Source organism: Tachyglossus aculeatus, chromosome X1 (assembly GCF_015852505.1).
Source record: "Tachyglossus aculeatus isolate mTacAcu1 chromosome X1, mTacAcu1.pri, whole genome shotgun sequence".
In the NCBI taxonomy this organism is placed as follows: Eukaryota; Metazoa; Chordata; class Mammalia; order Monotremata; family Tachyglossidae; genus Tachyglossus; species Tachyglossus aculeatus.
In genome coordinates, this window is record NC_052101.1 from 122196825 (window position 1) to 122209230 (window position 12406).

Consider the following 12406-nt stretch of genomic DNA (forward strand, 5'->3'; position numbering starts at 1 on the left):
CAATCCCCACAGAGAAGCAGCATGGCTCAGTGGCAAGAGCCTAGGCTTGGGAACCAGAGGTCATGGGTTCTAATCCCAGCTCCCCCACATAATAATAATAATAATGGCATTTATTAAGCGCTTACTATGTGCAAAGCACTGTTCTAAGCGCTGTGTGATCTTGGGCAAGTCACTTAACTTCTCTGAGCCTCAGTTTCCTCATCTGTAAAATGGGGTTGAAGACTGTGAGCCCCACGTGGGACAACGTGATCACCTTGTATCCCCCCAACGCCTAGAACAGTGCTTTACACATAGTAAGTGCTTAACAAATGCCATCATTATTATTATTATTATTATTTTACACAGGAGGCACAGAGAAGTGAAGTGACTTGCCCAAGGTCACACAGCAGACAAATGGCAGAGCTGGGTTTAGAACCCATGATCTTCTGAGACAGGCCCGTGCTCTATCCACTGCGCCACACTGTTTCTCAGTTTCTTCTCTTTCAGGGTAGAAATTGTATGCATGCAGTGGGAATTCTCTGTGGCTGTTCCACTGAATTAGCACTGTTTCATTCATTCATTCATTCATTCAATTGTGTTTGCTTAACTGTGTGCAAAGCACTGTACTAAGCGCTTGGGAGAAAAGTAGCATGGCGTAGTGGATAGAGCACGGGCCGGGGAGTCAGAAGGTCATGGGTTCTAATTCCGCCTCTGCCACTTGTCTGCTGGGTGGCCTTGGGCAAGTCACTTGACTTCTGTGCCTCAGTTCCCTCATCTGTAAAATGGGGATTAAGACTGTGAGCCCTCTGTGGGACAGGGACTATGTCCAACCCAATTTACTTGTATCCATCCCAGCACTTAGTAGAGTGCCTGGCACATAGCATTTAACAAATACCATTATTATTATTATTACAATATAGCAACAAAGACACATTCCTGCCCACAACAAGTCCACAGTCTTGAGGGGGAGACAGACATTGATATCAATCAATCAATAAATAAAAAATAAATTACAGATGCATACATACATATACCCATGTGCTGTGGGGATGGGAGGGAGGATGAATGAAGGAGCAAGTAAGAGTGGTGCAGAAGGGAGTGGGAGAAGAGGCAAGGAGGGCTTAGTCAGGGAAGGCTTCTTGGAGGAGATGTGCCTTCAATAAGGTTTTGAATTGGGGATGAGCAATTATCTGTCTGATATGAGGAGGGAGGGCGTTCCAGGCCAGAGAGAGGATGCAGACTAGAGAGCGGTGGTGAGAGAGACGAGATCGAGGTACAGTGAAAAGGTTAGCACTAGAGGAATGAAGTGTACAGGCTGGGTTGTAGTAGGAGTTTCTCGTAGTAGTTTCTTTTCTCCTTGTTACTTTGGGGCCCAGAAAATGACAGGGAAGTGTGGTGGGGGGTGAAGCAGCGTGGCTCAGTGGAAAGAGCCCGGGCTTGGGAGCCAGAGGTCATGGGTTCTAATCCCGGCTCCGCCACTTGTCAGCTTTGTGACTTTGGGTAAGTCACTTCACTTCTCTGTGCCTCAGTTACCTCATCTGGAAAATGGGGATTAAGACTGTGAGCCCCACGTGGGACAACCTGATTACTTTGTATCTACCCCAGCACTTAGAACAGTGCTTGATACATAGTAAGTACCTAACAAATGCCATCATTATTATTATTAGAGGAAGGGGCCCTGACACAAAATGGGTAGCAGATCAGGGCAAATATGGCCTAATCAGTTACCATCAGAAATATTTCATTTTTATCTATTGGGGGAGTTTTCCTATTGGTTGATGTGTTGTTTCTGGAGCTGAAAGAAACGACGAGCTCTTTCTGTATCTCAAATTATCCAGTGTCATGCAAAAGTGGAGTGGACCCTAACCAGAAGAGAAATGGAAGTCCGTTTGATAAAACTTGCTGGTGTCATTCATTCAGTCGTATTTCGGTGGGATTGGGGCATAAGCAGGCATCTTGAGTGTGGGATGGGAAAGGGTTCAGGAATGTGCGTGGAGGGGTGGTGAGTAAACTCTGTGCTTGAACCAAGTAGGAATTCCTGAAGTTGTTCTGGGCGCTTGGATTTAATTCGATTGATACTTCCTATTCAAGTTAGTTTTCTCCTTCCTAACTTTCTCTACTCCCTCTCCCTTCTGTTTCCCCTATGCTCTTGGAGCTGTACCCTTTAAGCCCTTACTATGCACCCCCACCTTCATCCCCTTAGCTGATAAAGCTGATAAATATCTATAATCTATTTTACTGTCTTCCCCTCTACTCTGTAAGCTTCTGGTAGGCAAGGAGTGTGTCTACCAACTCAGAGCCTGGCACATAATAAGCACTTAACAAAAACCATTAAAAAAAAATATTGTACTCTCCCAAATGCTTAGTACGATGCTCTGGTTGCAGTAAGTGCTCAATCAGTACCATTGATAGTTTGCCTTGTACAGTGCTTGGCACATAGCGCTTAAATACTGTTATTATTGTTGTCGTTATTATCTTTATTATTATTTTGCCCAGCACTGTCGTAGGCATTGAACTGATTCTCTTAGTGATGTTCTTACTACTTTTTTTTTAATGGTATTTGTCAAGTGCTTACTATGTGCTGAGCACTGTTCTAAGCACTGGGGTCTTATGCTGTCGAGTTGTGTCCGACCCAGAGCGACACCATGGACACATCTCTCCCAGAACGCCCCACCTCCATCTGCAATCGTTCCAGTAGTGTATCCGTAGAGTTTTCTTGGTAAAAATACAAAAGCAGTTTACCATTGCCTCCTTCATCGCAGACAGCTCGAGTCTCTGCCCTCCACTCTCTCCCATGCCACTGCTACCCAGCACAGGAGAGTCTTGACTTGTAGCAGATTGTCTTCCACTCGCTAGCCACTGCCCGAGCACGGAATGGAATGGGAATGCCGCTGCTTGACTCTTCCTCCCGTAGTCGAGACTGGTAGGGTACTGGAAACTCTCCAGCTGCGACCCTGAGAGGGTAAGCACTGGGATAGATACAAGTTAATCAGGTTGGCCACAGTCCCTGTCCCACATGGGGCTCACAGTCTTTTTTTGAAGATGTGAGCTTTTTGGAATTCAAAAGATACACAAATTTGTGGTGATTTCCAAACGGGCTGAGGAATGGGGAGCCATATTCCTTCTCGGATTTATTTCACGAGGAATTCATTCATTCATTGTCATATTTATTGAATGCTTACTGTGCCACTGTCCACCTCCTTCGCTCTTATGCTCAAGCTGCCTAACGCTGCTGGCGAAAATCTAAACACCATGCCAACCTCGTTCACTTCAAGTTTATCCTTTCCTGCCTTAACTCAGCCCTCTCCTGCAAGACAAAAGTATTTCTCCTCCCTTATTGACACCCATGCCCATCATCCCCATCAGCTCTTCCGTACATTCAACTCCCGTCTCAGGCCCCTGGTTCCTCCCCCTCCTCCTTCCCTCACCCACAACGATCTGGCCTCCTACTTCATTAATAAAATTAAATCCATCAGGTCCGACCTCCCCAAAGTCACTCCCCCCCACTTATCCAACCCCCCGGCTCTCAACACTCTCTGCTACTCTCCCATCCTTCCCAGCAGTATCCTCAGAGGAGCTCTCCTCCCTCCTCTCAAGTGCTACTTCGGCCACCTGTGCTTCTGACTCCATTCCCTCTCATCTCATGAAATCTCTCACTCCGTCCCTTCTCCCCTCCTTAACTTGCATCTTCAACCGCTCACTCTCCACTGGTTCCTTCCCCTCTGCCTTCAAACATGGCCATGTCTTTCCCATCCTAAAAAACCCTCTCTTGACCCCACCTCACCTTCTAGTTATCGCCCCATCTCCCTCCTACCATTCCTTTCCAAACTCCCTGAACAAGTTGTCTACACACGCTGCCTCGAATTCCTCAACACCAACTCTCTCCTCGACCCCCTTCAGTCTAGCTTCCATCCCCTACATTCCACAGAAACAGCCCTCTCAAAGGTCACCAATGACCTCCTGCTTGCCAAATCCAACGGCTCATACTCTATCCTAATCCTCCTCGACCTCTCAGCTGCCTTCGACACTGTGGACCAATCAATCAATCAATCAATCGTATTTATTGAGTGCTTACTGTGTGCAGAGCACTGTACTAAGCGCTTGGGAAGTACAAGTTGGCAACATATAGAGACAGTCCCTACCCAACAGTGGGCTCACAGTCTAGAAGCGGGAGACAGAGAACAAAACCAAACATACTAATAAAATAAAATAAATAGAATAGATATGTACAAGTAAAATAAATAGAGTAATAAATATGTACAAACATATATACAGGTGCTGTGGGGAAGGGAAGGAGGTAAGATGGGGGGGATGGAGAGGAGGACGAGGGGGAGAGGAAGGAAGGGGTTCAGTCTGGGAAGGCCTCCTGGAGGAGGTGAGCTCTCAGTAGGGCCTTAAAGAGAGGAAGAGAGCTAGCTTGGCAGATGGGCAGAGGGAGGGCATTCCAGGCCCGGGAGATGACGTGGGCCGGGGGTTGATGGCCGGACAGGCGAGAATGAGGCACGGTGAGGAGATTAGCGGCAGAGGAGCGGAGGGTGCGGGCTGGGCTGTAGAAGGAGAGAAGGAAGGTGAGGTAGGAGGAGGCGAGGTGATGGAGAGCCTTGAAGCCGAGGGTGAGGAGTTTCTGCCTGATGCGCAGATTGATTGGTAGCCACTGGAGATTTTTGAGGAGGGGAGTAACATGCCCAGAGCGTTTCTGGACAAAGACAATCCGGGCAGCAGCGTGAAGTATGGATTGAAGTGGGGAGAGACACGAGGATGGGAGATCAGAGAGAAGGCTGATGCAGTAGTCCAGACGAGATAGGATGAGAGCTTGAATGAGTAGGGTAGCGGTTTGCATGGAGTGGAAAGGGCGGATCTTGGCAATGTTGCGGAGCTGAGACCGGCAGGTTTTGGTGACGGCTTGGATTTGAGGGGTGAATGAGACAGCGGAGTCCAGGATGACACCAAGGTTGCGGGCTTGTGAGACGGGAAGGATGGTAGTGCCGTCAACAGAGATGGGAGAGTCAGGGAGAGGGCAGGGTTTAGGAGGGAAGACAAGGAGTTCAGTCTTGGACATGTTGAGTTTTAGGTGGCTGGCAGACATCCAGATGGAGATGTCCTGAAGGCAGGAGGAGATGCGAGCCTGGAGAGTGGGGGAGAGAGCAGGGGCAGAGATGTAGAACTGGGTGTCATCAGCGTAGAGATGATAGTTGAAGCCGTGGGAGCGAATGAGGTCACCAAGGGAGTGAGTGTAGATTGAGAACAGAAGGGGACCAAGCACTGAACCTTGGGGAACCCCCACAGTAAGGGGATGGGAGGCGGAGGAGGAGCCTGCAAAAGAGACTGAGAATGAATGACCGGAGAGATAAGAGGAGAACCAGGAGAGGACGGAGTCTGTGAAGCTAAGGTTGGATAGCGTGTTGAGGAGAAGGGGGTGGTCCTTCGACACTGTGGACCACCCCCTTCTCCTCAACACGCTATTCGACCTTGGCTTCACAGACTCCGTCCTCTCCTGGTTCTCCTCTTATCTCTCCGGTCGTTCATTCTCAGTCTCTTTTGCAGGCTCCTCCTCCCCCTCCCATCCCCTTACTGTGGGGGTTCCCCAAGGTTCAATTCTCGGTCCCCTTCTGTTCTCGATCTATACTCCTTTGGTGACCTCTCCCTGACTTTCCCATCACTGTTGACGGCACTACCATCCTTCCCGTCTCACAAGCCCACAACCTTGGTGTCATCCTCGACTCCACTCTCTCGTTCACCCCTCACATCCAAGCCGTCACCAAAACCTGCCGGTCTCAGCTCTGCAGCATTGCCAAGATTTTCCTCTCCATCCACACCGCTACCCTTCTCGTTCAAGCTCTCATCCTATCCTGTCTGGACTACTGCATCATTCTTCTCTCTGATCTCCCATCCTTGTGTCTCTCCCCACTTCAATCCATACTTCATGCTGCTGCCCAGATTGTCTTTGTCCAGAAATGCTCTGGGCATGTTACTCCCCTCCTCAAAAATCTCCAGTGGCTACCAATCAATCTGCGCATCAGGCAGAAACTCCTCACCCTGGGCTTCAAGGCTGTCCATCACCTCGCCCCCTCCTACCTCACCTCCCTTCTCTCCTTCTACAGCCCAGCCCGCACCCTCCGCTCCTCTGCCGCTAATCTCCTCACCGTGCCTCGTTCTCGCCTGTCCCGCCGTCGACCCCCAGCCCACATCATCCCCCTGGCCTGGAATGCCCTCCCTCTGCACATCCGCCAAGCTAGCTCTCTTCCTCCCTTCAAGGCCCTACTGAGAGCTCACCTCCTCCAGGAGGCCTTCCCAGACTGAGCCCCCTCCTTCCTCTCCCCTCGTCCCCCTCTCCATATCCCCATCTTACCTCCTTCCCTTCCCCACAGCACCTGTATATATGTATATATGTTTGTACATATACTCTATTTATTTTACTTGTACATATCTATTCTATTTATTTTATTTTGTTAATATGTTTGGTTTTTTTCTCTGTCTCCCCCTTCTAGACTGTGAGCCCAGTGTTGGGTAGGGACTGTCTCTATATGTTGCCAACTTGTACTTCCCAAGCGCTTAGTACAGTGCTCTGCACACAGTAAGCGCTCAATAAATACAGTTGATTGATATAAAGCACTGTACTAAGCACTTGGAAAGTACAATTCAGTAACAAAAAAAGACAATCTCTGCCCACAGCAGGCCTACAGTCTACAAGGGGGGAGACATACATCAAAACAAATAAAAAAATATGGAACGCTTCACAAATTTGCATGTCATGAATATACCCAGAGTACACCATGCTGCCTTCCTAAAACTAGGCATCATGCACCATGCCTAAAGAACTTATCTCTTCCTCAGATTGTATTTTTTAGTTCTTTCTGGATTGGGGACAACTATCACTAACTGTCAAGCATTAATAATGATGGAAATGTCCCATCATGCTTCCTTCTCCTTCCCCTACCCAACCCACACCACCAACCTGTCAGTTAGCCAGAAAAGGAAACTTTCTTCTTTGGTGAAGGCCTCTTTTAAATGCAATTGCTGCTGGTCACAAGTGGGAAATTTAGGTAAGATTAAGTCTAATCTAGACACTAAGGCAACACATTGCCATGGAAGAGGCTTGAAGATAGCTGTGATCATAGGGAATCTGAAATAATAATAATGACGGTATTTAAGTGCTTACTATATGCCAAGCTCTGTTCTAAGCACTGTTCTTCCCCCTTCTAGACTGTGAGCCCGTTGTTGGGTAGGGAGTGTCTCTATCTTTTGCTGAATTGTACTTTCCAAGCACTTAGCACAGCTCTGCGCACAGTAAGCGCTCAATAAATACGATTGAATGAATGAATGAAGCTCTGGGGTAGATACAAGGTAATCAGGTTGTCCCACGTGGGGCTCACAGTCTTAAACCCCATTTTCCAGATGAGGTAACTGAGGCGCAGAGAAGTGAAGTGACTTGGCCAAAGTCACACAGCTGACAAGTGGCGGAGCCAGGATTAGAACCCATGACCTCTGACTCCCAAACCCGTGCTCTTGCTGCTAAGCCATGCTGCTACCCATGTTGGAAGGTGAAGATGGTGCTGTTTCCTCTCCCTCCCCACCCCCCCCCAATCTAGGCTGTGAGCCTATTGAAGGCAGGGATTGTCTCTTTGTTGCTGAATTGTTCTTCCCAAGCACTTAGTACAGTGCCCTGCACACAGTAAGTGCTCAATAAATACGATTGAATGAATGAATATGGGAGAGGTGAGTGGGTCGCAGGGCCCTTGAGCGTACCATTCAGCGTGGCTGGGAGCAGGCTTGTGTTTAACAGTATCCATCCCTTTTTTACAAAATGTGGGTAAAGGGGAATGAGGTTATAGGAGGTAATAAAATGGATCCCAAATGAGAGTGAGGGTGCAGATTCCCAAATCTGGTTGGTTTGAACAGCGTCTGGTTTTATTAGCTTTATGATAAATCCCCTTGATATGATCTTTACTGGGGCAGGGGAGAGCCTGTATTTATTTCCTTTACTTCTCTTCTGTAGGAGAAATGGAAAAGAAAAATCAGACCTTATAACTAGCAAAGACTTGGAGACAAATCGATCAATAAGTCTTGGAAAAACCTCAGACTGTTCTTAGCAACTCCAGTTGGTCTTAACCCGTGGAACCCGTGAATTCTGTCTCAGTTTAGGTGGTGATTGTATAAATTAGATGGTACACAGATTATATAAATAATAAAAAAAGCCTAAGGAGAGAAAAGATTTCTGCAATCTCGTAATACCACAAAATAAGCACCTCAGGAATGCTTTAGAATATAGATTACAGTCATATCTATTTTAATCGTCCTTTGCATGTTGACATTAAGGAAGTTTTTCGGGTGGAGAGTGGGAGTTATCCCGCTCCCCCTACAGCAACCCCACCATGCATCTCCCATCTCCCTCCCTTCTCTTTAGACCTGCATCTTCTAACCTGAGGGAAGTGAAACTTGCAGGGACAGGGAAGAGGTGTGGGAGAGGAGGGAAGAGTCTGAAGGGAGCAGAAACCCTGGTTGGAAGAAGAGAGCATTGGGAATGGGAAAGGTAGGGTGGGTGTTAAGCCAACTCACTGTGCAGCCCCTAACGCAGTCCTTCAGCTTGTATCTACCCCAGCACCTAGAACAGTGCTTGGCACATAGTAAGCGCTTAACGAATACCATCATCTTCATCTCTAGCTTCAATGTCAGGGCTTCCTCAGAACTTTCCCGTGACCCTTGAGTGCCTCAACACCCTCAGCTGAATCTAAACCAGAGTCTAAAATAATGTTGGACAAGGATCTCAGTTCATTTAAAAATCGCATCATGTCACGACTAATAATGTGAAGGTTACGCCTAGTGGATAGAGCACAGGCTTGGGTTCTAATTCTAGCTCCACCACTTGTCTGCTCTGTGACCTTGGGTAAGTCACTTGACTTCTTCTGTGCCTCAGGAGATGAAGACTGTGAGCCCAATGTGGGACAGGGACTATGTCCAACCCAATTACCACGTATCTACCCCAGCGCTTAGTAAAGTGCCTGGCACATAGTAAGACCTTAACAAATACCACTATTATTATTATCATTATTATTATTATTATTAATACTGAGACCTGGAAGTAAATTACTTTCTTCCAAGCATACCTAAGCAGCAGCATGGCTTAGTGGAAAGAGCCCAGGCTTGGGAGTCAGAGGTTGTGGGTTCTAATCCCAGCTCTGTCACTTGTCAGCTGTGTAACTTTGGGCAAGTCACTTAACTTCTCTGTACCTCAGTTACCTCATCTGTAAAATGGGGGTGAAGACTGTAAGCCCCACATGGGACAACCTGATAACTTTGTATCTATCCCAGCACTTAGAACAGTGCTTAGCACATAGTAAGTGCTTAACAAATACCATTATTATTATTAATAAACTCTAGGAAGCTTAGTCTCCCACTAATGAATCCCTATCTGTTGCTAATATATGAACTAGACTGTAAGCTCATTGTCTCTAGACTGGAAGCTGGTTGTGGGTAGGGAATGTGTCTGCTGATGGGTATATTGTACTCTCCCAAGTGCTTAGTACAGTGCTCTGCGCACAGTAAGCGCTCAGTAAATGCGATTGAATGAATCTGGACACTTTGACAAGCATTACTTTTCCAAATCGGCACATTTAAACATCACTGCAGTAGTATTTCTTCTCGGGTTCTGGTCCCATCTTAGTGTATTTTCCCAAGCGAGCTATGATGCCCAGCTAATTAGAAGGTAATAATAATAATAATAATGATGGCATTTATTAAGCACTTACTATGTGCAAAGCACTGTTCTAAGCGCTGGGGAGGATACAAGGTGATCAGGTTGTCCCATGTGGTGCTCACAGTCTTCATCCCCATTTTACAGATGAGGTAACTGAGGCACGGGGAAGTTAAGTGACTTGCCCAAAGTCACACAGCTGACAATTGGCCGAGCTGGGATTTGAACCCATGACCTCTGACTCCAAAGCCCGGGCTCTTTTCCACTGAGCCACACTGCTTCTCTAAGCAGCGCTCAATCGCTGGGCAAGGAATGTGGGTCATTGTGGGCAAGGAATATTGTTGTTGTGGGCAGAGTTATGTTGTACTCTCCCAAGTGCTTAGTACAGTGCTGTGTACACAGTAAGTGCTCAATAAATACGATTGAATGAATGTGGGTGGCTGGTGTCCCCCTAACAGTTATGTGAACATTACCCTGGACTTCTTCTCTCCCCCACCCCCTTTTACTCCGTCACTCTGCTTTCCTAGTTACCTCTGACAAAGTGGTAGATTGCCTTTCTGGGTTCTAATTTCGGCTCCGCCACTTGTCCACCATGTGACCTTGGGCAAGTTTCTTCACTTCTCTGCCTCGGTTACCTCATCTGTAAAATGGGGATTGAGACTGTGAGCTTTATGTGAGACAGGGACTGTGTCCAACCCCGATTTGCTTGTATGCTGAGTACAGCGTTTGGCACATAGTAAGCGCTTAAATATTATTATTATTTCTGATTGCCTTTGGAAGTCGGCTTTGCCTAAGCGGTTGGAAAAATGGCCATTTAGGGTAATGTCACTTCTGTGTGATCTCCACTGAACCAGAGGGTCTCAGAAACTGGGTCCCAAAATGGAGTCCGGTTCTCTTGCTGTTCGCCGAAAAAGTGAACTGCCTGGTTAGCTGGCCATTTAGTCCTCTGAAGAGCCAAATTTGGGACCAGTCTGGCACTGTCGGAGGTTTAGTCAGCTGGAATCAGTCTTGGAAAGGCTCCTAAGCAGACGGTGTAGAAGAGGTATTGCTCTACTTGGGTTAGTTTTCTTCACTGGTTCCTTGAAAACAGTGTTAAGCAAAAGTGCTAAACCAAATGTAGTTTCCCATAAGAAATGTCAAAGGCATTAGATTTTACACACACACACACACACACACACACACACACACACACACACACACACACCACCACCACAAAAAAACTGATTAAAGCAGTATGTTTTTTTAAACTGTGATAGACATAGCATAGTTCGTTCATTCATTCAATCATATTCATTGAGCGCTTACTGTGTGCAGAGCACTGTACTAAGCTCTTGGGATTTATGTATCAAACTGACGTCAACGTGGCCCAGTAACAAAAGGTTATTCATTCATTCGTTCAATCATATTTATTGAGCGCTTACTGTGTGCAGAGCACTGTACTAAGCTCTTGGGATTTATGTATCAAACTGACGTCAACGTGGCCCAGTAACAAAAGGTTATTCATTCATTCGTTCAATCATATTTATTGAGCGCTTACTGTGTGCAGAGCACTGTACTAAGCTCTTGGGATTTATGTATCAAACTGACGTCAACGTGGCCCAGTAACAAAAGGTTATTCATTCATCCGTTCAATCATATTTATTGAGCGCTTACTGTGTGCAGAGCACTGTACTAAGTGCTTGGGAAGTACAATTCAGCAACAGATAGACTTAAGATCGAGCCACGTAATTGTCTTCACCCAGAGCCGTGCGGACATTGATGTTGTTGCCCATCTGAGTCCCGAGACTTCAGTGCATCTTATCGAACTGCCCGACAGAAGCACTCTGTTTCACTCTCTGGGCCACTTGATTCGACTCAAAGAGCCACGTAATGGCTGTACCTTGAGCTCATCGTCTCCCTTGTACTTCCTGCTTGTGTTTGAGTCTTGTTTTGAGGTCACGCTATCAATTGGAGGGGTAACCAACAGAAAACACTGGAGCTGTCTGCCGTAACTGCCTAATGGGCCCGGGCGCGCCCAAGACACGGAGCGCACGTACACTGCGCAGAGCACATACCTCGCAAAACTGAGCGCTCCCTCCAAGTGCGAGAGCGTTAAAACCCATAGGGCCACTGGGGAAAAGCGGCAAAAGATGGGAGTTAAAATGGGGCCCTTCTTTTCATTCAACTCGAGGGAAGGGGAAAGGAGACCCACTCGCCTCAGAGAATACCATCGGGGGAAGTCCTTGGGCTGGGCTTCCATCAGTCAGTTGATCAATCGGTGGTATTTATTGAGCGCTTACTATGCGCAGAGCACTGTAGTAAGCGCATGGGAGAGAACGGTACAACAGAATTAACAGGCACGTGCCCTGCCCCTCACGAGCTTACAGTCCACAGTCTGTCCGTGGAACCGCCTTATCAGTCCTTTCCGGGCTCAGACGTGGGAGAGGCCGAGGGGAAAAAGAGGAGAAGAAGGTCACTGTGTAGAAGAAGACAAAACTGTAGAGGAGGCCCAAGGAGGGTTGGAAGAAGGCAATGTAGGTAGGGCTTAAGGCTCATTTCAGAGCTTGGTGACGAAGTCTGACAAAGTTTGGCCACATGCCCTGTGCATTTAGTTTCTCACTCTTAGCAGACAATGAAATACATCCAGGTTTATGTCTGCGTGAAAGGAAAAAAAAAATCCCCAATTTGTATTTTGAATAGGGCTTTATTGGCATGCTGGATGACATCTAGCCTGGGAAATGATATTAGTAAACTTTA

General features: G+C 47.1%; 1 protein-coding gene and 1 non-coding gene across 6 annotated transcripts in view; one reads left to right on the forward strand and one right to left on the reverse strand.

The window, feature by feature from the left end:
• GATAD2A (GATA zinc finger domain containing 2A) overlaps nt 1-12406 on the forward strand; it is a 180552-nt gene that overhangs the window by 109100 nt on the left and 59046 nt on the right. The gene's annotated exons all lie outside the window — the stretch shown is intronic.
• LOC119920090 lies at nt 2806-2943 on the reverse strand. Its single transcript, XR_005447857.1, has one exon. It is a non-coding gene; the product is annotated as a small nucleolar RNA SNORA7 (small nucleolar RNA).